Below are 26,635 nucleotides of genomic sequence, written 5' to 3' on the forward strand. Positions count from 1 at the left end.
TGTTTAAATAATTCGTAAGTATTAAACACACGCAAAATTAGCTGTGTGAATGGAACTGCATAATAGATTGGGTTTCCCAATAATTTCAAAGCGACGGGAAGCCAGAAAATTTGAACAATCCTCCGAGATTTCTTCAAAAATGGAAGACATCCAAAGAGGTCAGTTGGGAGAAACTAAATTGGAGCATGTGTTATGTCACATTTCGGACGTATGAGCCAAAAGCTTCATTTCTGTTGTAAATCTAGGGTCTGAGCTGCCAGCTCATCTGAATTATGGTAGGGGATGCTACGTGCCTAGTGAATTCCTTGTGGCAGGAAGTAAAACAGGTTAATAAAGGTCACAGGAATCTGACTGCTGGATGTTCTTTATTTGAAGGAGCAAACAGTAAAAGGAGGACCGTAGGGGTCAACACTTTACTACACGTTTCTAAGTCGCATGATAGGAAATCATATTAGATGATCTGCAAATTTCCCTCAGTCCATTTTCGAAGATGAAAGGAGACTTTGTCCAGCAAGCCATGAATCAAGGGGAGATGAACTGTAAGAAAGACTTGAGGTAAAGAGACATGTGTCACCAGGTAGCGAGGCCCTTTTCAAACCAGTATGTACGAAAAAATTGCCACCAGGTCAAGGGCAGCTAGGCAGGTAGTTTTAGAAGTCAAGGATGGTGAAAGATAGAAAAGGGTCATCCTCCCCAGTGAAGGAAGGGAGAGTTCGACTACAAGTTAGAGAACACTCCAAGTGCTCCCACGGCCATAAACCACTGAAATGGGGAGCTAAGGCAGGGACTATGTGAGTCATGAGAACAGAATCCAGTGAGGAGATCCTGGAACAGGATATTTCCTGTTTTCAGAGTCCCTGCCAAGCCAGTTATGGATGGATTTGCATTTGGGTTGGGAAATGATTGGACCAGGTCAGTTCTGGTAGCTCTGCTTCCCCCTGGGTGGGGCAGCAAGCCCCAATAAAAAGGTCCTCTGCTGCACGACGGCTATCCTCCTGCTCCTCGACTTCCGATTGACTTTGGAGAATCTGGTGAGTCTGATTCTTCGGTTCAACTTTGTTCTCAGATCCCCGAATGTTGAGTTTATGCTGGAGACAGCAAGTTTGGTGGGTCCAAAGTTATGATCGCGGTTATAATGCTACTTAGTGGGTGGGAACTTGGAATCTGGGCACAATGTTATATTGTATTTACTAGATTTCTGATACCTAGTTTGAATTCCTCTATTGAAAAACAAATTAACAGGAAATTTTGACATGAAGGGATAAAGAGAAAAGTATTTACCTTTTTCTATGCCTTTCTCTTGGACCTCTGCTGTGATTTCAGAGGCATTTATCTTAGGAGGTGTGAGGCCCTTACATCCATCCTGATTGCCCTTTGCTCTGTACATAAGTCATCCTGTCGGGACCTCATGAGAGAGAGAAAGTGGTGATAGAAATTGCTTGTGAGCTTGCCCAGGACTTTAGCACTTGTGATGGCCTTTTTTGAACATGTCGTTTTCATGAATAAAAGAAAGAAAGAAAGAAAGAAAGAAAGAAAGAAAGAAAGAAAGAAAGAAAGAAAGAAAGAAAGAAAGAAAGAAAGAAAGAAAGAAAGAAAGAAAGAGGGAAAGAAAGAAAGAAAGAAACAGAGAGAGAAAGAAAGAGAGAGAGAGAGAGAAAGAGAGAGAGAGAAAGAAAGGAAGGAAGGAAGGAAGAAAGGAAGAAAGAAAGAAAGAAAAAGAGAAAAAATCACTTCTTTCTTTAAAACAAAGATATTTTCTCTGGAAAAGTTGTATGAGGAAAAAAAAGTTTTCTCTGGGCGGATGAAACGATTTTCTGAAGAGCGAGAGAGAAGTCAGAAATTCATTAAAAGGTATTAAAGACATTAAAGCACATACTTAGAGATTAGCGAGATACTATGTCTAGTTATTCCACAAGCTTATGCTCTTTTCTCTATAGGAATTCCTTCTTGTGAACACGGTCATATACTTTCTTTCAGATATTAAAGACTCCAGAAAGATGTCTTCTCAACATCAGCAGTGCAAGCAGCCCTGCCAGCCAACACCAGTGTGCCCACCTAAGTGCCCTGACCCTTGCCCACCTGGCAAGTGTCCGGAACCTTGCCCACCTATAAAGTGCCCTGACCCATGCCTGGTTCAGCAGTGCAAGCAGAAATGCCCTCCTGGGCCACCTGCCCATCATTGCTAGCAGAAGTGCCCACCCAAGTGCATGTAAGAGCTTGAGCTTTTATCTGCATCTGGAAAGGATAAGGACAATCGGCTCAACTAGTTCCAGAGCTCCACCTTCATCTTCTCTTCAAAGCTTATCATGGATACGGAAGAAGCTTCTCCGCCCTTCAGCCTCAATATGCGTGGGGGTGATTCCTGACAGACGGAGGTTTCCTCTCGGAGGCTGCTGTACTGCTTCCTTCTGGGAGGTGCCCGAGAAAGCATCCCAGAGCCTCAGAAGGAAGAGCAGCAGCTCTCCTCCTGGGCGCCCTCTGAGGATTCTCTCGCTGTCTTCTGTGTCGGTCGCTCACCTGGGCATGGGTTTCTACCAGCTGAGCAATTGTTACTTATCCTCCACTTCTTGAATAAAATACAATTCTTCTGCGTGATGGGAAAAACATTTTCTTTCTTTTAAAACCTGCGTTCAGCAATATCATATCATAATTTTGCTTGATTTCTATCCTTCTTTGATCCCGAGTTTCAGGCTCTCACAGTCAGTGTTATCTGAATTCTGAGTCGTATCAATGATTATTCTTATACAGTTTCAAATCCAGTTTATTTTCCTAATTACAGCTTGATTGATTTGAGGAACAAATCATTTAACATCTTGTGATTTCAAACCCTTGAATAAACTGTGGGGGAAATCACATTTACAGTGCCAACTTGCTTAGGCATAAAAATTCCATGAACGTGTGTCATTCCGTTGGCACAATGCCGGGCACACAATTGCCATTTGAGAGGTGACTGATCATCATTGTCCCTGTCATCATCACCGTCACCACCATCAGCACCGTCACCACCACGCCCAGGTGCTCCTAGCAGGGGACTGGCTCAGACATACCTAGTAGAGCAAGCAAGGAGATCCTTAAACTCTATTACCCGTTCATATTCTGTGTTCTTTTTCTTTTCCAATTTAAGCGAATTTTTAATATGACACCACAGAATAACGAGTTTGGGAAATTTGGGGGAGACTCTGCCTAAAAGTATAATCATTCTGAAAACATGGGTAGTACCAAAGAAAGGAAGTGTAAAGGGACCTTACCAGACAAAGTGCTGCCTGCTCTCCATGTGCACAGCGCGCGCTTCTTATGGCAAAGCTCAACTACCTCAGGGTCTTATTATATTTTTTGCCCTCGGAAATTACATTCTTGATTATTTTGACCCCACTTTTGAGGTACACTGGGGATTCCAATGTTTATCTTGATTTACAAAATGACTGCTGCTATGCAGCTTGTTTTCCAAGTGCTTAGCTTACTGGTCCAGTAAGCTGTGAAAAGGGATGTGTTCATTAAGCATATCTCTCCTTGTGGTTAGAGGTAAAAGAGTCAAAGATGCCAGAACTGCAGAAGCAAAAAGATGCCCATGTTACTGCCCAACGTTCACCACACTATGACATGAGTGAAAAATCAACACTGATATTTGGGACTTGTCTCTACTGTAGCCACTGTCATTTGACCTGACATAGAAATTAGTTCTTTGAGGTGGCATGCTCCTGTAACAAATCTTAAAATTGTGGCATTGGTCTATGTGTCTGGAGGTGGTTGGAAAGGAATCTGATATTGGAGGCTGTAAATGTGGTGCGACATCTAATCCAATGGCAAAATGTTTGCAGTAATGGTTGTCCATTGTATCTTTAGTGGCAGACCAAAGGTTGGTCATTTGTTGATATGCCCAGGGTATTTCAGTGGATGTATGTACAGGAAAAACTTTCTTGTTGACAGGCCAGAAATGAAAACAATGAAAAGGAAAATAATACCGCCCAGAAATTCAAAACCGTGTTGAATTAGAAAACTCACGGCTTGTAAGCCCTAAAGAGTAAGAGAAGAGATTAGAAGTGCTTTTCAACTAGAAGTCAAATTTCAGTTGACTGTTACAACAGAGAAAAGAGACAGAAGGTGTCGTCTTTCTACCTGTGTGCCAGGGAGCCTCATGGTAGCTGTAATATGTTAGGGGGAAAGGCAGTAATTTCATCAGGCCAGAAAATTACTTCTACGAAGGACCTTACTGAGATCCGTAGGACATAGAAATGATTGGAGGACTGAATTAGATCAGGTGCCTAATAAGTTTTTGAGGCTATTGAGAACTAAATAAACTATGCGCCAAAACAAAAAAGAATGATTTTCAAGATCACTAACGACTTTTCAGCCCACATTTCCCCACTTTCCACCCTACCCAAATCAGATATTGTCAGTACAGGTGACTAAAAGGGAATATCCATTCTGAGATGGGTACAAGGCCCCCAGAGAATAATGGATAAAGGAAGCTCTCTCAGAGAATAGTATCAGATCCTAAGAGAGCCCAGGAGGAGAAGGAACACAGAAACGCTCAAACATTGTTACTCTGTTGTATGATGGTTATTCTCTCATGCTTTCCCTCTGGGTTTATTGAGCTATAATTGACAAATGAAATGGTACATATTTACGGTGTATAATGGGATGATTTGACATATGTGCACTTTGTGCAGTGATGACCACCATCGGTCACTTAGTACATTAATCACTTCATCAGCAACAATGTAATATCTGTATATCTCTCTCTCTCTCTCTCTCTCTGTGTGTGTGTGTGTGTGTGTGTGTGTGTGTGTGATGAGAATGCTTACAGTCTAACTTCTCAGCAAGATTCAAGTACACAACTGAGTGTTTTTAGCTAGATGACCATGCTGTACTGTAGATTCTGAGAACTCATTTATTGTATGATTGCCGGCTTGTACCCTTGGCCCAACATCGCCACTTTTGCCCGACCCCTTACTCCCTGCTGACCACCATTCTACTCTCTGTTTCTGTGACACCTGTGAGTTTGGAAACACATTCCTAAATAAACAATGGTGCGAAGAAGAAATAACGAATAAATAGAAAATACCTGGAGATGAATGAAAACGAAAACATACAAGAACTTTCGGGATAAATGTAATGGAGCACAAAGAGAGCAACCTATGGCTGGAGATATCTGTATTACATAAGATGATCTCAAATCAGTAACTTGATAGACAAGTATGCATGTTTGTGGGTTTATGAAAATTGAAAACTCGTAACATTAATAGAGCAAAATATAAGCAGTGATTATTTGGGGCCGTTTAATAGACATGCTCATTTTTTAACAGTTTTATGTTTTCCCCATTATATATTAAATGATATAGCTTCATTTTTGTAACAATGTATCATATTATTTAAAAAATATATAGTAGCCAGTGAAGATGTGGCTGAGCTGCAGGGAACGTTTACATCCTGGCCTACTGGCACATGCCCAGTTGACGACTCTTTCACAGGTTTCAAGTGTCTCCTCTTTCTCTTCCTCTCCTCCTCATTCCCCTCTTCTTCCTGCTGTCCCATTATAAAACCCCATTCCTAAGAAGCTTCCTGATTCTTTGGTCAAGACAAATTACTAGGCCAGTTCTTCCTTCTGACTGCAGGAAGAATTATGAAAGATATGAAAGGACTATTACTAAATGCATGGGCGATATGTCAAAGTAACAAATTGGACGGTTAAGGGGTAGGTAATGGCAGTGAAGGTAATATGGCAGGTTGAGGGTTCTGGAACGCGAAGAGGAAGCCAGAGAATAAACAGTGAAAAACATTTTCAAATTACTGTCTTCAAACACCTAAAACATCGTTGGAATGAGTGGAACAAAGAAAATGTATCAGATGTGCCCTAAGTTCACATTTCATCTAGATGTCAGACCTTTAGTGCTTTGCTTCTCTCTCCCCTCCCAACGTCACTCTGAATCATTTATAGGGGACGCTGTGGGTCTTAAATGGTATCTTATATCTAGTTTTGGTTTCACACAACTGAAACCTGGTATTTACTTATAGAATACAAGAGATTTATTTCCTGATAAAGGAATTTTAAGCACTCGACCGCGGTCTAGGGAAGAGTTTGCATCAGGTGAGATGGGACATCCTGATTGCATTAAACATGTGTTCCCACATTCTACAGTATCATAAAGCGAGATTTGCAACGCTTTTCCTAAACCAGACAGGGGCCTTCACCAACCATGAGCCATCACAAAACTCTTCAGTGTCCAAGGGGACAGCATAGCAAACAATAGTGTTCGTGTCCGGGATAGAAGGGAGGAACTGTAGAAAAACTGCTGACAGCGAAATCACTGAAACGTCAGAACTGAAATCTTTGGAGGACATGCTAAGGAACTGGCTCCTGAACTTCAGTTATTTGCTAAAAGCTCATTATATTTGTCATAATTCCACACCCCATGTGTCACATTACATTCATATGTTTGGCTTTAACTTCACTTCCCAATAATCTTGAACATTTTTATTTTAATTGGCCGTAGGTAATCATGTACATGACTTGACAGATGAAATATTCAAATTATATATTGCAATATGTATGTACTTATATACATACAGAAATATGTTACAGAAAGAGGGACAAGGACAGAGAGAGAGAGAGATTAAAATGTCTGGAACACGCAAGTTCTGCAGAGTTGAAGCTCTGCTGGAAGTCCATCTGACAGGGGAATACTCTTTTACCTGAGGGAGCGTCAGCCTTGTTCTCTTCAGGCCATCAGTGGATTGGATGAGAACTTCCCACATTATAGCGGGCAACCACCTTAACTCAGGCAACTGATTTCAATAATACTCTCATCCAAAATCATCCTTACAGAAACCCACAGAATAACGTTTGACCAGAAAACTGGGGACCTGTGCCAGTGAATCTGACCCACAAATTAACCATCAAACCTTTCTTCCAGCACATTGACAAATTATATGAAGAAAGTAGAGCAGGAAATAGGTTTATTTGACATAAGCTCCACCGTGAGCAAAATGGAAAAGGCAAAGAAACACGTTCAAAATATAACACAATTATGATTAATGATTAAGAAGTTGTATATGAATGGCAATGAACTTCAGTGACTGCATTTTTGATAAAGTGATTTCAACTTTCTCTTGAATTTATCCCTAGATTTGATGTGAAACAACATGTGTTTAAATAATTCGTAAGTATTAAACACACGCAAAATTAGCTGTGTGAATGGAACTGCATAATAGATTGGGTTTCCCAATAATTTCAAAGCGACGGGAAGCCAGAAAATTTGAACAATCCTCCGAGATTTCTTCAAAAATGGAAGACATCCAAAGAGGTCAGTTGGGAGAAACTAAATTGGAGCATGTGTTATGTCACATTTCGGACGTATGAGCCAAAAGCTTCATTTCTGTTGTAAATCTAGGGTCTGAGCTGCCAGCTCATCTGAATTATGGTAGGGGATGCTACGTGCCTAGTGAATTCCTTGTGGCAGGAAGTAAAACAGGTTAATAAAGGTCACAGGAATCTGACTGCTGGATGTTCTTTATTTGAAGGAGCAAACAGTAAAAGGAGGACCGTAGGGGTCAACACTTTACTACACGTTTCTAAGTCGCATGATAGGAAATCATATTAGATGATCTGCAAATTTCCCTCAGTCCATTTTCGAAGATGAAAGGAGACTTTGTCCAGCAAGCCATGAATCAAGGGGAGATGAACTGTAAGAAAGACTTGAGGTAAAGAGACATGTGTCACCAGGTAGCGAGGCCCTTTTCAAACCAGTATGTACGAAAAAATTGCCACCAGGTCAAGGGCAGCTAGGCAGGTAGTTTTAGAAGTCAAGGATGGTGAAAGATAGAAAAGGGTCATCCTCCCCAGTGAAGGAAGGGAGAGTTTGACTACAAGTTAGAGAACACTCCAAGTGCTCCCACGGCCATAAACCACTGAAACGGGGAGCTAAGGCAGGGACTATGTGAGCCATGAGAACAGAATCCAGTGAGGAGATCCTGGAACAGGATATTTCCTGTTTTCAGAGTCCCTGCCAAGCCAGTTATGGATGGATTTGCATTTGGGTTGGGAAATGATTGGACCAGGTCAGTTCTGGTAGCTCTGCTTCCCCCTGGGTGGGGCAGCAAGCCCCAATAAAAAGGTCCTCTGCTGCACGACGGCTATCCTCCTGCTCCTCGACTTCCGATTGACTTTGGAGAATCTGGTGAGTCTGATTCTTCGGTTCAACTTTGTTCTCAGATCCCCGAATGTTGAGTTTATGCTGGAGACAGCAAGTTTGGTGGGTCAAAAGTTATGATCGCGGTTATAATGCTACTTAGTGGGTGGGAACTTGGAATCTGGGCACAATGTTATATTGTATTTACTAGATTTCTGATACCTAGTTTGAATTCCTCTATTGAAAAAGAAATTAACAGGAAATTTTGACATGAAGGGATAAAGAGAAAAGTATTTACCTTTTTCTATGCCTTTCTCTTGGACCTCTGCTGTGATTTCAGAGGCATTTATCTTAGGAGGTGTGAGGCCCTTACATCCATCCTGATTGCCCTTTGCTCTGTACATAAGTCATCCTGTCGGGACCTCATGAGAGAGAGAAAGTGGTGATAGAAATTGCTTGTGAGCTTGCCCAGGACTTTAGCACTTGTGATGGCCTTTTTTGAACATGTCGTTTTCATGAATAAAAGAAAGAAAGAAAGAAAGAAAGAAAGAAAGAAAGAAAGAAAGAAAGAAAGAAAGAAAGAAAGAAAGAGGGAAAGAAAGAAAGAAAGAAACAGAGAGAGAGAAAGAAAGAGAGAGAGAGAGAGAAAGAGAGAGAGAGAAAGAAAGGAAGGAAGGAAGGAAGGAAGAAAGGAAGAAAGAAAGAAAGAAAAAGAGAAAAAATCACTTCTTTCTTTAAAACAAAGATATTTTCTCTGGAAAAGTTGTATGAGGAAAAAAAAGTTTTCTCTGGGCGGATGAAACGATTTTCTGAAGAGCGAGAGAGAAGTCAGAAATTCATTAAAAGGTATTAAAGACATTAAAGCACATACTTAGAGATTAGCGAGATACTATGTCTAGTTATTCCACAAGCTTATGCTCTTTTCTCTATAGGAATTCCTTCTTGTGAACACGGTCATATACTTTCTTTCAGATATTAAAGACTCCAGAAAGATGTCTTCTCAACATCAGCAGTGCAAGCAGCCCTGCCAGCCAACACCAGTGTGCCCACCTAAGTGCCCTGACCCTTGCCCACCTGGCAAGTGTCCGGAACCTTGCCCACCTATAAAGTGCCCTGACCCATGCCTGGTTCAGCAGTGCAAGCAGAAATGCCCTCCTGGGCCACCTGCCCATCATTGCTAGCAGAAGTGCCCACCCAAGTGCATGTAAGAGCTTGAGCTTTTATCTGCATCTGGAAAGGATAAGGACAATCGGCTCAACTAGTTCCAGAGCTCCACCTTCATCTTCTCTTCAAAGCTTATCATGGATACGGAAGAAGCTTCTCCGCCCTTCAGCCTCAATATGCGTGGGGGTGATTCCTGACAGACGGAGGTTTCCTCTCGGAGGCTGCTGTACTGCTTCCTTCTGGGAGGTGCCCGAGAAAGCATCCCAGAGCCTCAGAAGGAAGAGCAGCAGCTCTCCTCCTGGGCGCCCTCTGAGGATTCTCTCGCTGTCTTCTGTGTCGGTCGCTCACCTGGGCATGGGTTTCTACCAGCTGAGCAATTGTTACTTATCCTCCACTTCTTGAATAAAATACAATTCTTCTGCGTGATGGGAAAAACATTTTCTTTCTTTTAAAACCTGCGTTCAGCAATATCATATCATAATTTTGCTTGATTTCTATCCTTCTTTGATCCCGAGTTTCAGGCTCTCACAGTCAGTGTTATCTGAATTCTGAGTCGTATCAATGATTATTCTTATACAGTTTCAAATCCAGTTTATTTTCCTAATTACAGCTTGATTGATTTGAGGAACAAATCATTTAACATCTTGTGATTTCAAACCCTTGAATAAACTGTGGGGGAAATCACATTTACAGTGCCAACTTGCTTAGGCATAAAAATTCCATGAACGTGTGTCATTCCGTTGGCACAATGCCGGGCACACAATTGCCATTTGAGAGGTGACTGATCGTCATTGTCCCTGTCATCATCACCGTCACCACCATCAGCACCGTCACCACCACGCCCAGGTGCTCCTAGCAGGGGACTGGCTCAGACATACCTAGTAGAGCAAGCAAGGAGATCCTTAAACTCTATTACCCGTTCATATTCTGTGTTCTTTTTCTTTTCCAATTTAAGCGAATTTTTAATATGACACCACAGAATAACGAGTTTGGGAAATTTGGGGGAGACTCTGCCTAAAAGTATAATCATTCTGAAAACATGGGTAGTACCAAAGAAAGGAAGTGTAAAGGGACCTTACCAGACAAAGTGCTGCCTGCTCTCCATGTGCACAGCGCGCGCTTCTTATGGCAAAGCTCAACTACCTCAGGGTCTTATTATATTTTTTCACCTCGGAAATTACATTCTTGATTATTTTGACCCCACTTTTGAGGTACACTGGGGATTCCAATGTTTATCTTGATTTACAAAATGACTGCTGCTATGCAGCTTGTTTTCCAAGTGCTTAGCTTACTGGTCCAGTAAGCTGTGAAAAGGGATGTGTTCATTAAGCATATCTCTCCTTGTGGTTAGAGGTAAAAGAGTCAAAGATGCCAGAACTGCAGAAGCAAAAAGATGCCCATGTTACTGCCCAACGTTCACCACACTATGACATGAGTGAAAAATCAACACTGATATTTGGGACTTGTCTCTACTGTAGCCACTGTCATTTGACCTGACATAGAAATTAGTTCTTTGAGGTGGCATGCTCCTGTAACAAATCTTAAAATTGTGGCATTGGTCTATGTGTCTGGAGGTGGTTGGAAAGGAATCTGATATTGGAGGCTGTAAATGTGGTGCGACATCTAATCCAATGGCAAAATGTTTGCAGTAATGGTTGTCCATTGTATCTTTAGTGGCAGACCAAAGGTTGGTCATTTGTTGATATGCCCAGGGTATTTCAGTGGATGTATGTACAGGAAAAACTTTCTTGTTGACAGGCCAGAAATGAAAACAATGAAAAGGAAAATAATACCGCCCAGAAATTCAAAACCGTGTTGAATTAGAAAACTCACGGCTTGTAAGCCCTAAAGAGTAAGAGAAGAGATTAGAAGTGCTTTTCAACTAGAAGTCAAATTTCAGTTGACTGTTACAACAGAGAAAAGAGACAGAAGGTGTCGTCTTTCTACCTGTGTGCCAGGGAGCCTCATGGTAGCTGTAATATGTTAGGGGGAAAGGCAGTAATTTCATCAGGCCAGAAAATTACTTCTACGAAGGACCTTACTGAGATCCGTAGGACATAGAAATGATTGGAGGACTGAATTAGATCAGGTGCCTAATAAGTTTTTGAGGCTATTGAGAACTAAATAAACTATGCGCCAAAACAAAAAAGAATGATTTTCAAGATCACTAACGACTTTTCAGCCCACATTTCCCCACTTTCCACCCTACCCAAATCAGATATTGTCAGTACAGGTGACTAAAAGGGAATATCCATTCTGAGATGGGTACAAGGCCCCCAGAGAATAATGGATAAAGGAAGCTCTCTCAGAGAATAGTATCAGATCCTAAGAGAGCCCAGGAGGAGAAGGAACACAGAAACGCTCAAACATTGTTACTCTGTTGTATGATGGTTATTCTCTCATGCTTTCCCTCTGGGTTTATTGAGCTATAATTGACAAATGAAATGGTACATATTTACGGTGTATAATGGGATGATTTGACATATGTGCACTTTGTGCAGTGATGACCACCATCGGTCACTTAGTACATTAATCACTTCATCAGCAACAATGTAATATCTGTATATCTCTCTCTCTCTCTCTCTCTCTGTGTGTGTGTGTGTGTGTGTGTGTGTGTGTGATGAGAATGCTTACAGTCTAACTTCTCAGCAAGATTCAAGTACACAACTGAGTGTTTTTAGCTAGATGACCATGCTGTACTGTAGATTCTGAGAACTCATTTATTGTATGATTGCCGGCTTGTACCCTTGGCCCAACATCGCCACTTTTGCCCGACCCCTTACTCCCTGCTGACCACCATTCTACTCTCTGTTTCTGTGACACCTGTGAGTTTGGAAACACATTCCTAAATAAACAATGGTGCGAAGAAGAAATAACGAATAAATAGAAAATACCTGGAGATGAATGAAAACGAAAACATACAAGAACTTTCGGGATAAATGTAATGGAGCACAAAGAGAGCAACCTATGGCTGGAGATATCTGTATTACATAAGATGATCTCAAATCAGTAACTTGATAGACAAGTATGCATGTTTGTGGGTTTATGAAAATTGAAAACTCGTAACATTAATAGAGCAAAATATAAGCAGTGATTATTTGGGGCCGTTTAATAGACATGCTCATTTTTTATCAGCTTTATGTTTTCCCCATTATATATTAAATGATATAGCTTCATTTTTGTAACAATGTATCATATTATTTAAAAAATATATAGTAGCCAGTGAAGATGTGGCTGAGCTGCAGGGAACGTTTACATCCTGGCCTACTGGCACATGCCCAGTTGACGACTCTTTCACAGGTTTCAAGTGTCTCCTCTTTCTCTTCCTCTCCTCCTCATTCCCCTCTTCTTCCTGCTGTCCCATTATAAAACCCCATTCCTAAGAAGCTTCCTGATTCTTTGGTCAAGACAAATTGCTAGGCCAGTTCTTCCTTCTGACTGCAGGAAGAATTATGAAAGATATGAAAGGACTATTACTAAATGCATGGGCGATATGTCAAAGTAACAAATTGGACGGTTAAGGGGTAGGTAATGGCAGTGAAGGTAATATGGCAGGTTGAGGGTCCTGGAACGCGAAGAGGAAGCCAGAGAATAAACAGTGAAAAACATTTTCAAATTACTGTCTTCAAACACCTAAAACATCGTTGGAATGAGTGGAACAAAGAAAATGTATCAGATGTGCCCTAAGTTCACATTTCATCTAGATGTCAGACCTTTAGTGCTTTGCTTCTCTCTCCCCTCCCAACGTCACTCTGAATCATTTATAGGGGACGCTGTGGGTCTTAAATGGTATCTTATATCTAGTTTTGGTTTCACACAACTGAAACCTGGTATTTACTTATAGAATACAAGAGATTTATTTCCTGATAAAGGAATTTTAAGCACTCGACCGCGGTCTAGGGAAGAGTTTGCATCAGGTGAGATGGGACATCCTGATTGCATTAAACATGTGTTCCCACATTCTACAGTATCATAAAGCGAGATTTGCAACGCTTTTCCTAAACCAGACAGGGGCCTTCACCAACCATGAGCCATCACAAAACTCTTCAGTGTCCAAGGGGACAGCATAGCAAACAATAGTGTTCGTGTCCGGGATAGAAGGGAGGAACTGTAGAAAAACTGCCGACAGCGAAATCACTGAAACGTCAGAACTGAAATCTTTGGAGGACATGCTAAGGAACTGGCTCCTGAACTTCAGTTATTTGCTAAAAGCTCATTATATTTGTCATAATTCCACACCCCATGTGTCACATTACATTCATATGTTTGGCTTTAACTTCACTTCCCAATAATCTTGAACATTTTTATTTTAATTGGCCGTAGGTAATCATGTACATGACTTGACAGATGAAATATTCAAATTATATATTGCAATATGTATGTACTTATATACATACAGAAATATGTTACAGAAAGAGGGACAAGGACAGAGAGAGAGAGAGATTAAAATGTCTGGAACACGCAAGTTCTGCAGAGTTGAAGCTCTGCTGGAAGTCCATCTGACAGGGGAATACTCTTTTACCTGAGGGAGCGTCAGCCTTGTTCTCTTCAGGCCATCAGTGGATTGGATGAGAACTTCCCACATTATAGCGGGCAACCACCTTAACTCAGGCAACTGATTTCAATAATACTCTCATCCAAAATCATCCTTACAGAAACCCACAGAATAACGTTTGACCAGAAAACTGGGGACCTGTGCCAGTGAATCTGACCCACAAATTAACCATCAAACCTTTCTTCCAGCACATTGACAAATTATATGAAGAAAGTAGAGCAGGAAATAGGTTTATTTGACATAAGCTCCACCGTGAGCAAAATGGAAAAGGCAAAGAAACACGTTCAAAATATAACACAATTATGATTAATGATTAAGAAGTTGTATATGAATGGCAATGAACTTCAGTGACTGCATTTTTGATAAAGTGATTTCAACTTTCTCTTGAATTTATCCCTAGATTTGATGTGAAACAACATGTGTTTAAATAATTCGTAAGTATTAAACACACGCAAAATTAGCTGTGTGAATGGAACTGCATAATAGATTGGGTTTCCCAATAATTTCAAAGCGACGGGAAGCCAGAAAATTTGAACAATCCTCCGAGATTTCTTCAAAAATGGAAGACATCCAAAGAGGTCAGTTGGGAGAAACTAAATTGGAGCATGTGTTATGTCACATTTCGGACGTATGAGCAAAAAGCTTCATTTCTGTTGTAAATCTAGGGTCTGAGCTGCCAGCTCATCTGAATTATGGTAGGGGATGCTACGTGCCTAGTGAATTCCTTGTGGCAGGAAGTAAAACAGGTTAATAAAGGTCACAGGAATCTGACTGCTGGATGTTCTTTATTTGAAGGAGCAAACAGTAAAAGGAGGACCGTAGGGGTCAACACTTTACTACACGTTTCTAAGTCGCATGATAGGAAATCATATTAGATGATCTGCAAATTTCCCTCAGGCCATTTTCGAAGATGAAAGGAGACTTTGTCCAGCAAGCCATGAATCAAGGGGAGATGAACTGTAAGAAAGACTTGAGGTAAAGAGACATGTGTCACCAGGTAGCGAGGCCCTTTTCAAACCAGTATGTACGAAAAAATTGCCACCAGGTCAAGGGCAACTAGGCAGGTAGTTTTAGAAGTCAAGGATGGTGAAAGATAGAAAAGGGTCATCCTCCCCAGTGAAGGAAGGGAGAGTTTGACTACAAGTTAGAGAACACTCCAAGTGCTCCCACGGCCATAAACCACTGAAACGGGGAGCTAAGGCAGGGACTATGTGAGCCATGAGAACAGAATCCAGTGAGGAGATCCTGGAACAGGATATTTCCTGGTTTCAGAGTCCCTGCCAAGCCAGTTATGGATGGATTTGCATTTGGGTTGGGAAATGATTGGACCAGTTCAGTTCTGGTAGCTCCGCTTCCCCCTGGGTGGGGCAGCAAGCCCCAATAAAAAGGTCCTCTGCTGCACGACGGCTATCCTCCTGCTCCTCGACTTCCGATTGACTTTGGAGAATCTGGTGAGTCTGATTCTTCAGTTCAACTTTGTTCTCAGATCCCCAAATGTTGAGTTTATGCTGCAGACAGCAAGTTTGGTGGGTCCAAAGTTATGAGTGGTTATAATGCTACTTAGTGGATGGGAACATGGAATCTGGGCACAATGTTATATTGTATTTACTAGATTTCTGATACCTAGTTTGAATTCCTCTATTGAAAAAGAAATCAACAGGAAATTTTGACATGAAGGGATAAAGAGAAAAGTATTTACCTTTTTCTATGCCTTTCTCTTGGACCTCTGCTGTGATTTCAGAGGCATTTATCTTAGGAGGTGTGAGGCCCTTACATCCATCCTGATTGCCCTTTGCTCTGTACATAAGTCATCCTGTCGGGACCTCATGAGAGAGAGAGAAAGTGGTGATAGAAATTGCTTGTGAGCTTGCCCAGCATTTTAGAACTTGTGATGGCCTTTTTTGAACATGTCGTTTTCATGAATAAAAGAAAGAAAGAAACAAAGAAACAAAGAAACAAAGAAAGAAAGAAAGAGAGAGAGAAAGAGAGAGAGAGAAAGAAAGAGAGAGAGAGAGAGAAAGAGAGAGAGAGAAAGAAAGGAAGGAAGGAAGGAAGAAAGGAAGAAAGAAAGAAAGAAAAAGAGAAAACATCACTTCTTTCTTTAAAACAAAGATATTTTCTCTGGAAAAGTTGTATGAGGAAAAAAAAGTTTTCTCTGGGCGGATGAAACGATTTTCTGAAGAGCGAGAGAGAAGTCAGAAATTCATTAAAAGGTATTAAAGACATTAAAGCACATACTTAGAGATTAGCGAGATACTATGTCTAGTTATTCCACAAGCTTATGCTCTTTTCTCTATAGGAATTCCTTCTTGTGAACACGGTCATATACTTTCTTTCAGATATTAAAGACTCCAGAAAGATGTCTTCTCAACATCAGCAGTGCAAGCAGCCCTGCCAGCCAACACCAGTGTGCCCACCTAAGTGCCCTGACCCTTGCCCACCTGGCAAGTGTCCGGAACCTTGCCCACCTATAAAGTGCCCTGACCCATGCCTGGTTCAGCAGTGCAAGCAGAAATGCCCTCCTGGGCCCCCTGCCCATCATTGCTAGCAGAAGTGCCCACCCAAGTGCATGTAAGAGCTTGAGCTTTTATCTGCATCTGGAAAGGATAAGGACAATCGGCTCAACTAGTTCCAGAGCTCCACCTTCATCTTCTCTTCAAAGCTTATCATGGATACGGAAGAAGCTTCTCCGCCCTTCAGCCTCAATATGCGTGTGGTGATTCCTGACAGACGGAGGTTTCCTATCTGAGGCTGCTATACTGCTTCCTTCTGGGAGGTGCCCGAGAAAGCATCCCAGAGCCTCAGAAGGAAGAGCAGCAGCTCTCCTCCTGGGCGCCCTCTGAGGATTCTCTCGCTGTCTTCTGTGTCGGTCGCTCACCTGGGCATGGGTTTCTACCAGCTGAGCATTTGTTACTTATCCTCCACTTCTTGAATAAAATACAATTCTTCTGCGTGATGGGAAAAACATTTTCTTTCTTTTAAAACCTGCGTTCAGCAATATCATATCATAATTTTGCTTGATTTCTATCCTTCTTTGATCCCGAGTTTCAGGCTCTCACAGTCAGTGTTATCTGAATTCTGAGTCGTATCAATGATTATTCTTATACAGTTTCAAATCCAGTTTATTTTCCTAATTACAGCTTGGTTGATTTGAGGAACAAATCATTTAACATCTTGTGATTTCAAACCCTTGAATAAACTGTGGGGGAAATCACATTTACAGTGCCAACTTGCTTAGGCATAAAAATTCCATGAATGTGTGTCATTCCGTTGGCACAATGCCGGGCACACAATTGCCATTTGAGAGGTGACTGATCATCATTGTCCCTGTCATCATCACTGTCACCACCATCAGCACCGTCACCACCACGCCCAGGTGCTCCTAGCAGGGGACTGGCTCAGACATACCTAGTAGAGCAAGCAAGGAGATCCTTAAACTCTATTACCCGTTCATATTCTGTGTTCTTTTTCTTTTCCAATTTAAGCGAATTTTTAATATGACACCACAGAATAACGAGTTTGGGAAATTTGGGGGAGACTCTGCCTAAAAGTATAATCATTCTGAAAACATGGGTAGTACAAAAGAAAGGAAGTGTAAAGGGACCTTACCAGACAAAGTGCTGCCTGCTCTCCATGTGCACAGCGCGCGCTTCTTATGGCAAAGCTCAACTACCTCAGGGTCTTATTATATTTTTTCACCTCGGAAATTACATTCTTGATTATTTTGACCCCACCTTTGAGGTACCCTGGGGATTCCAATGTTTATCTTGATTTACAAAATGACTGCTGCTATGCAGCTTGTTTTCCAAGTGCTTAGCTTACTGGTCCAGTAAGCTGTGAAAAGGGATGTGTTCATTAAGCATATCTCTCCTTGTGGTTAGAGGTAAAAGAGTCAAAGATGCCAGAACTGCAGAAGCAAAAAGATTCCCATGTTGCTGCCCAACGCTCATCACACTATGACATGAGTGAAAAATCAACACTGATATTTGGGACTTGTCTCTACTGTAGCTACTGTCATTTGACCTGACATAGATATTAGTTCTTTGAGGTGGCATGCTCCTGTAACAAATCTTAAAATTGTGGCATTGGTCTATGTGTCTGGAGGTTGTTGGAAAGGAATGTGATATTGGAAGCCATAAATGTGGTGCTACGTGTTATTCAATGGCAAAATGTTTGCAGTAATGGTTGTCCATGGTATCTTTAGAGGCACACCAAAGGTTGGTCATTTGTTGATTTGCCCAGGGTATTTCAGTGGATGTATGTATAGGAAAAACTTTCTTGTTGATAGGCCAGAAATGAAAAAAATGAAAAGGAAAATAATACAGCCCAGAAATTCAAAGCCATGTTGAAATAGAAAACCCAGGACTTGTATGTCCTAAAGAGTAAGAGATGATATTAGAAGTGCTTTCCAGGTAAGAGAGAAGATGGCGGAAGAGTTAGACGCTGATATCACCTTCCTCCTCACAGATACATCAGAAATACATCTACACGTGGAACTGCTCCTATAGAACACCCACTGATCACTGGCAGAATACCTCAGACATTCCAAACGGCAAGAAACTCCCTACGTACCTGGGTAGGGCAAAAGAAAAAGAATAAACCGAGACAAAAGAATAGGGATGGGCACTGCACAAGTGGGAGGGCGCTGTGAAGTAGGAAAGGTTCCCCTCACTAGAAGCCCCTTCACTGGCAGAAACTGCGGGTAACGGAGGGGAAATCTTTAGAGACACTGAGGAGAGTGCAGTAACAGGGTCCAGAGGGCAAAGAAGAGAGATTCCAGCACAGAGGATCGGTGCCAACAAGCACTCATCAGCCCGAGAGGCTTGTCTGCTCACCTGTTGGGGTGGGCGGGGGCTGGGAGCTAGGGTTCGGGCTTCGGTCAGATCGCAGGGAGAGGTCTGGTGGTGCAAACACAGCCTAAAGTGGTTAGTGCATCACGGCTAGCCGGGAGGGAGTCCGGGAGAACTCTGGAGCTGCTGAAGAGGCAAGAGACTTTTTCTTCCCTCTTTGCTTCCTGGTGAGCGAGGAGAGGGGATTAAGCGTGCCCCTTAAAGAACTCGAAAACGGGCGTGAGCTGCGGTATCACCATGGACCCCAGTGACGGGCATGAGACGCTAAGGCCACTGCTGAAGCCACCAAGAAGCCTATGTGCGAGCACAGGTCACTCTCCACACTACCCCTCCCGAGAGCCTGTGCAGCCCGCCACTGCCACGGTCCTGGGATTCAGGGACAACTTCCCCGGGAGAATGCATGGCGCGTCTCAGGCTGGTGCAACGTCACGCAGGCCTCTGCCACCACAGGCTCGCCCTGCATTCGTACCCTTCCTTCCCCCAGGCCTGAGTGAGCCAGAGCCCCCAAATCATCTGCTTCTTTAACGCCGTCCTGTCTGAGCGAACAGCAGACTCCCTCATGCGACCTACACACAGAGGTGGGGCCAAATCCAAAGCTGAACCCCTGGAGCTGTGTGAACAAAGAAGAGAAAGGTAAATCCCTCCTAGCAGCCTCAGGAATAGCGGATTAAATCTCCACAATCAACTCGATGTATCCTGCATCTGTGGAATACCTGAATAGATAACGAATCATCCCAAATTGAAGAGGTGGACATTGCGAGCCAAATATTTTTCCCCTTTTTCTCTTTATGTGAGTGTGTATGTGTATGCTTCTGTGTGAGATTTTGTCTGTATAGCTTTGCTTTCACCATTTGTCCTAGGGTTCTGACCGTCCCTTTTTATTTTTCACTTTTTAAAACTTTTCTCCTTAATAATAATTTCTATTTTAATACCTTTATCTTATTTTATCTTACTTTATTTTATCCTCTTTCTTTCTTTTTTCTATTTTTTCTCCCTTTTATTCTGAGCTGCATGAATTAAAGGCTCTTCGTGCTCCAGCCACGTGTCAGCGCTGTGTCTTTGAGGTGGGACAACGAATTTTAGGACACTGGTCCACAAGAGAGCTCCCAGCTTCACGAAATATCAAATGGCGAAAATCTCCCAGAGATATCCATCTCAACACCAAGACCCAGCTTCACTCAATGACCAGCAAGGTACAGTGTTGGACACCCTATGCCAAACAACTAGCAAGACAGGAACATAGCCCCATACATTAGCAGAGAGGCTGTCTAAAATCATAATAAGGCTACTGACATCCCAAAACACACCACCAGACGTGGACCTGCCCACCAGAAAGACAAGATCCAGCCTCATCCAAGAGAACACAGGCACTAGTGCCCTCAACCAGGAAACCTACTCAACACACTGAGTCAACCTTAGCCACTGGTAACAGACACCAAAAACAACGGGAACTACAAAACTGCAGCCTGCAAAAAGGAGACCCCAAACACAGTAAGCAAAATGAAAAGACAGAAAAACACAGCAGATGAAGGTGCAAGGTTAAAACCCACCAGACCTAACAAATGAAGAGGAAATAGGCAGTCTACCTGAAAAAGAACTCAGAATAATGATAGTAAAGATGATCCAAAATCTTGGAAGTAGAATAGACAAAATGCAAGAAACATTTAACAAGGAATTGGAAGAAATAAAGAGGAAGCAAGCAATGATAAGCAACAAAATAAATAAAATTAAAAATACTCTCAAAGGGATTAATAGCAGAATAACTGAGACAGAAAAACGGATAAGTGACCTGGAAGATAAAATAGTGGAAATAACTACAGCAGAGCAGAATAAAGAAAAAAGGATGAAAAGAACTGAGGACAATCTCAGAGACGTCTGAGACAACATTAAATGCACCAATTTTCGAATTATAGGGGTCCCAGAAGAAGAAGAGAAAAAGGAACTGAGAAAATATTTGAAGAGATTATAGTTGAAAACTTCCCTAATATGGGAAAGGAAATAGTCAATCAAGTCCAGGAAACACAGAGTCCCATACAGCATAAATCCAAGGAGAAACACGCCAAGACATGTATTAATCAAACTATCAAAAATTAAATACAAAGTAAACATATTAAAAGAAGCAAGGGAAAAACAACAAATGACAAACAAGGGAATCCCCATAACATTAACAGCTGATCTTTCAGCAGAAACTCTGCAAGCTAGAAGGAGTGGCAGAACATATTTAAAGTGATGAAGGAGAAAAACCTACAACCAACATTACTCTACCCAGCAAGGATCTCATTCAGAATCCATGCAGAAATTAAAACCTTTACAGACAAGCAAAAGCTAAGAGAGTTCAGCACCACCAAACCAGCTTTACAACAAATGCTAAAAGAACTTCTCTAGGCAAGAAACACAAGAGAAGGAAAAGACCTACAAGAATAAACCCAAAACAATTAAGTAAATGGTAATAGGAACATACATATTGATAATTACCTTAAATGTAAATGGATTAAATGTTCCCACCAAAAGACACAGATTTGCTGACTGGATACAAAAACAAGACCCATATATATGCTGTCTACAAGAGACCCACTTCAAACCTAGGGACACTTACAGACTGAAAGTGAGGGGATGGAAAAAGATATTCCATGCAAATGGAAATCAGAAGAAAGCTGGAGTAGCAATTCTCATATCAGACAAAATAGACTTTAAAATAAAAACTATTGGAGGAGACAAAGAAGGACACTACATAATGATCAGGGGATCAATCATGAAGAATATATAACAATTGTTAATATTTATGTACCCAACATAAGAGCACCACAATACATAAGGCAAATACTAACAGCCATAAAAGGGGAAATTGACAGTAACATAATCATAGTAGGGGACTTTAACACCCCACTTTCACCAATGGAGAGATCATCCGAAGTGAAAATAAATAAGGAAACACAAGCTTTAAATGATACATTAAACAAGATGGACTTCATTGATATTTATAGGACATTCCATCCAACAACAACAGAATACACATTTTTCTCAAGTGCTCATGGAACATTCTCCAGGATAGATCATATCTTGGGTCACAAATCAAGCCTTGGTAAATTTAAGAAACTTGAAATCGTATCCAGTATCTTTTCTGACCGCAACGCTATGAGACTACTATCAATTACAGGAAAAGATCTTTAAAAAATACAAAAAAATGGAGGCTAAACAATACACTACTTAATAACGAAGTGATCCCTGAAGAAATCAAAGAGGAAATCAAAAAATTCCTAGAAATAAATGACAATGGAGACACGACCACCCAAAACCTATGGGTTGCAGCAAAAGCAGTTCTAAGAGGGAAGATTTTCACAATACAATCCTACCTTAAGAAACAGGAAACATCTCGAATAAACAACCTAACTTTGCACCTAAAGCACTTAGAGAAAGAAGAACAAAATACCCCAAATTTAGCAGAAGGCAAGAAATCATAAAGATCAGATCAGAAAGAAATGAAAAAGAAATGATAGCAGAGATCAATAAAACTAAAAGCTGGTTCTTTGAGAAGATAAACAAAATTGATAAACCATTAGACAGCCTCATCAAGAAAAAAAGGGAGAAGACTCAGATCAATAGAATTAGATATGAAAAAGGAGAAATAACAACAGACACTGCAGAAATACAAAAGATTATTAGACATTACTACAAGCAACTGTATGCCAATAAAATGGACAAAGTGGAAGAAATAGACAAATTCTTAAAAATGCACAATCTGCTGAGACTGAACAAGGAAGAAATAGAAAATATGAACAGACCAATCACAAGCACTGAAATTGAAACGGTGATTAAAAATCTTCCAACAAACAAAAGCTCAGGACCAGATGGCTTCAGGCGAATTCTATCAAACATTTAGAGAAGAGCTAACACTTATCCTTCTGAAACTCTTCCAAAAGAGTGAGGCCACCATATGAGGCCACCATAATCCTGATACCAATACCAAACAAAGACGTCATAAAGAAAGAAAACTACAGGCCAATATCACTGATGAATATAGATGCAAAAATCCTCAACAAAATACTAGCAAACAGAATCCAATAGCACATTAAAAGGATCATACACCATTATCAAGTGACGTTTATCCCAGGAATGAAAGGATTCTTCAATATATGCAAATCGATCAATGTGATACACCATATCAATAAACTGAAGGAGAAAAACCATATGATCATCTCAATAGATGCAGAGAAAGCTTTTGACAAAATTCAAAACCCATTTATGATAAAACCCCTGCAGAAAGTAGGCATAGAGGGAACTTTCCTCAACATAATAAAGGCTATATATGACAAACCCACAGCCAGCATTGTTCTCAATGGTGAAAAACTGAAACCATTTCCACTAAGATCAGGAACAAGACAAGGTTGCTCATGCTCACCACTCTTATTCAACATAGTGAATAAGATAGAAGATAAGATAGAAGAAAGATAGAAGATAAAAGATAGAAGATAAGATAGAAGTTGGAAGTTCTAGCCACAGCAATAAGAGAAGAAAAGGAATCCAAATCAGAAAAGAAGAAGTAAAGCTGTCACTGTTTCTAGACGACTTGATACTATATGTAGAGAATCCTAAGGTTGCAACAGAAAACTACTAGAGCTAATCAATAAATTTGGTAAAGTAGCAGGATACAAAATTAATGCACAGAAATCTCTGGCATTCTTATACACTAATGATGAAAAATCTGAGAGTGAAATTAAGATAACACTCCCATTTACCATTGCAACACAAAGAATAAAATATCGAGGAATAAACCTACCTAAGGAGACAAAAGACTTGTATGCAGAAAACTATAAGACACTGATGAAAGAAGTTAAAGATGATACAAATAGGTGGAGAAATATACCATGTTCTTGGATTGGAAGAATCAACATTGTGAAAATGACTATACTACCCAAAGCAATCTACAGATTCAATGCAATCCCTATCAAACTACCACTGGCATGTTTTATAGAACTAGAACAAAAAATTTCACAATTTGTATGGAAACACAAAAGACCCCGAAGAGCCAAAGCAATCTTGAGAACGAAAAATGGAGCTGGAGGAATCAGGCTCCCTGACTTCAGACTATACCACAAGGCTACAGTAATCAAGACAGTATGGTACTGGCACAAAAACAGAAATATAGATCAATGGAACAGGATAGAAAGCCAGAGATAAACCCACACACATAAGGTCACCTTATCTTTGATAAAGGAGGCAAGAATATACAGTGGAGAAAAGACAGCCTCTTCAATAAGTGGTGCTGGGTAAACTGGACAGGTACGTGTAAAAGTATGAAATTAGAACACTCCCTAACACCATATAAAAAAATAAACTCACGGGCTTCCCTGGTGGCGCAGTGGTTGAGAATCCGCCTGCCGATGCAGGAGACACGGGTTCGTGCCCTGGTCCGGGAAGATTCCACATGCCGCGGAGCAACTAAGCCCGTGAGCCATGGCCGCTGGGCCTGCGCGTCCGGAGCCTGTGCTCCACAATGGGAGAGGCCACAACAGTGAGAGGCCCGCATACCGCAAAAAAAAAAAAAAAAAAAAAAAAAAAAAAAACCTCAAAATGGGTTAAAGACCTACATGTAAGGCCAGACACTATCAAACTCTTAGAGGAAAACATAGGCAGGACACTCTATGACTTAAATCACAGCAAGATCCTTTTCGACCCACCTCCTAGAGACATGGAAATAAAAACTAAAATAAACAAATGGGAGCTAAAGAAACTTAAAAGCTTTTGCAGAGCAAAGGATACCATAAACAAGACCAAAAGACAACCTTCAGAATGGGAGATTATAGTTGCAAATGAAGCAAGTCTCAAAGGATTAATCTCCAAAATTTATAAGCAACTCATGCAGCTTAATAACAAAAAAACAAACAACCCAATCTAAAAATGGGAAGTAGACCTAAATAGACATTTCTCCAAAGAAGACATACAGATTGCCAACAAACACATGAAAGAATGCTCAACATCATTAATCATTAGAAAAATGCAAATCAAAACTACAATGAGATATCATCTCACACCGGTCAGATTGGCCATCATCAAACAATCTAGAAACAGTAAATGCTGGAGAGGGTGTGGAGAAAAGGGAACACTCTTGCACTGCTAGTAGGAATGTCATTTGATACAGCCACTATGGAGAACAGTATGGAGGTTCCTTAAAAAACTACAAATAGAACTACCATGCGACCCCGCAATCCCACTACTGGGCATATACCCTGAGAAAACCATATTTCAAAAAGAGTCATGTAGGGTCTTCCCTGGTGGCGCAGTGGTTGAGAATCCGCCTGCCGATGCAGGGGACATGGGTTCATGCCCCGGTCTGGGAAGATCCCACATGCCATGGAGCAACTGGGCCCGTGAGCCATGGCCACTGAGCCTGTGCATCCAGAGCCTGTGCTCTGCAATGGGAGAGGCCACAACAGTGAGAGGCCCGCATACCGCCAAAAAAAAAAAAAGTCATGTACCAAAATGTTCATTGTAGCTCTATTTACAATAGCCAGGACATGGAAGCAACCTAAGTGTCCATCAACAGATGAATGGATAAAGAAGATGTGGCACATATGTACAATGCAATATTACTCAGCCATAAAAAGAAATGAAACTGAGTTATTTGTAATGAGGTGGATAGACCTGGAGTCTGTCATACAGAGTGAAGTAAGTCAGAAGGAGAAAAACTAATATGGTATGCTAACACATATATATGGAATCTAAGAAAAAAAAATTTCATGAAGACACTAGGGGTAGGACAGGCATAAAACACAGACCTACTAGAGCATGGACTTGAGGATTTGGGGAAGGGAAATGGTAAGCTGTGATGAAATGAGAGAGTGGCATGGACATATATACACTACCAAATGTAAAATAGATAGCTAGTGGGAAGCAGCCACATAGCACAGTGAGATCAGCTCGGTGCTTTGTGACCACCTAGAAGGGTGGGATAGGGAGGGTGGCAGGAAGGGAGATGTAAGAGGGAAGAGATATGGGAACATATGTATATGTATGGCTGATTCGCTTTGTTGTAGGGCAGATACTAACGCACCATGGTGAAACGGTTGTACTCCAATAAAGATGTTAAAAAAAATAAGAAAAATGCATATCAAAAGGACAAAGAGATATCACCTCACATCACTCAGAGTGGCAATCATGAAAATAACTACAAACAATAAATGCTGGAGAGGTTGAGGAGAAGAGGCAACCCTCTTGCACTGTTGGTGGGAATATAAATTTATACAGCCAATATGGAGATTAGTATGGAGGTTCCTTGAAAATCTAAAAATAGCACTACCATAGCACCCAGCAATCCCACAATGGGGCATATATCCTGAGAAAACCATAATTGAAAAAGTGTCATGTAACACAATATTCATTGCAGCTCTCTTTACAATAGCCAGGACATGGAAGCAATCTAAGTGTCCATCAACAGATGAACAGTTAAAGATGTGGCACATATATACAATGGAATATTATTCAACCATTAAAAGAAATGAAATTGAGTTATTTGTACTCAGGTGGATAGACCTACAGTCTCTCACACAGAGTGAAGTAAGTCAGAAAGGGGAAAACAAATACCATATGCTGACACATGTATATGGATCTAGAAAAACAAAAAAAGTCATGAGGAATCTAGGGGCAGGACGGGAATAAAGGCAAAGACCTACTAGAGAACTTGAGAACATGGGGAGGGGGGAGAGTAAGCTGGGACAAAGAGAGAGAGTGGCAGGTACATATATACACTACCAAAGGTAAAACTGATAGCTGGTGGGAAGCAGATGCAAAGCACAGGGATATCAACTCGTTGCTTCGTGACCAACTAGAAGGGTGGGATAGGGAGGGTGGGAGGAAGGGAGACTCAAGAGGGAAGAGATCTGGGGATATATTTATATGTATTGCTGATTAATTTTGTTATAATGCAGAAACTAACGCAC

The 26,635-nt window shown here is 41.1% G+C and overlaps 1 protein-coding gene and 1 long non-coding RNA gene across 2 annotated transcripts in view; both read left to right on the plus strand.

Moving 5' to 3' along the window:
- Nucleotides 1-26,635, plus strand: part of S100A9 (S100 calcium binding protein A9) — a 392,565-nt gene that overhangs the window by 66,965 nt on the left and 298,965 nt on the right. The gene's annotated exons all lie outside the window — the stretch shown is intronic.
- On the plus strand, nucleotides 8,138-9,716 carry LOC131742367 (uncharacterized). Its single transcript, XR_010840398.1, has 2 exons — nucleotides 8,138-8,177; nucleotides 9,102-9,716. It is a non-coding gene; the product is annotated as an uncharacterized lncRNA (long non-coding RNA).

Source organism: Kogia breviceps, chromosome 1 (genome assembly GCF_026419965.1).
Source record: "Kogia breviceps isolate mKogBre1 chromosome 1, mKogBre1 haplotype 1, whole genome shotgun sequence".
Classification (NCBI taxonomy): Eukaryota; Metazoa; Chordata; class Mammalia; order Artiodactyla; family Physeteridae; genus Kogia; species Kogia breviceps.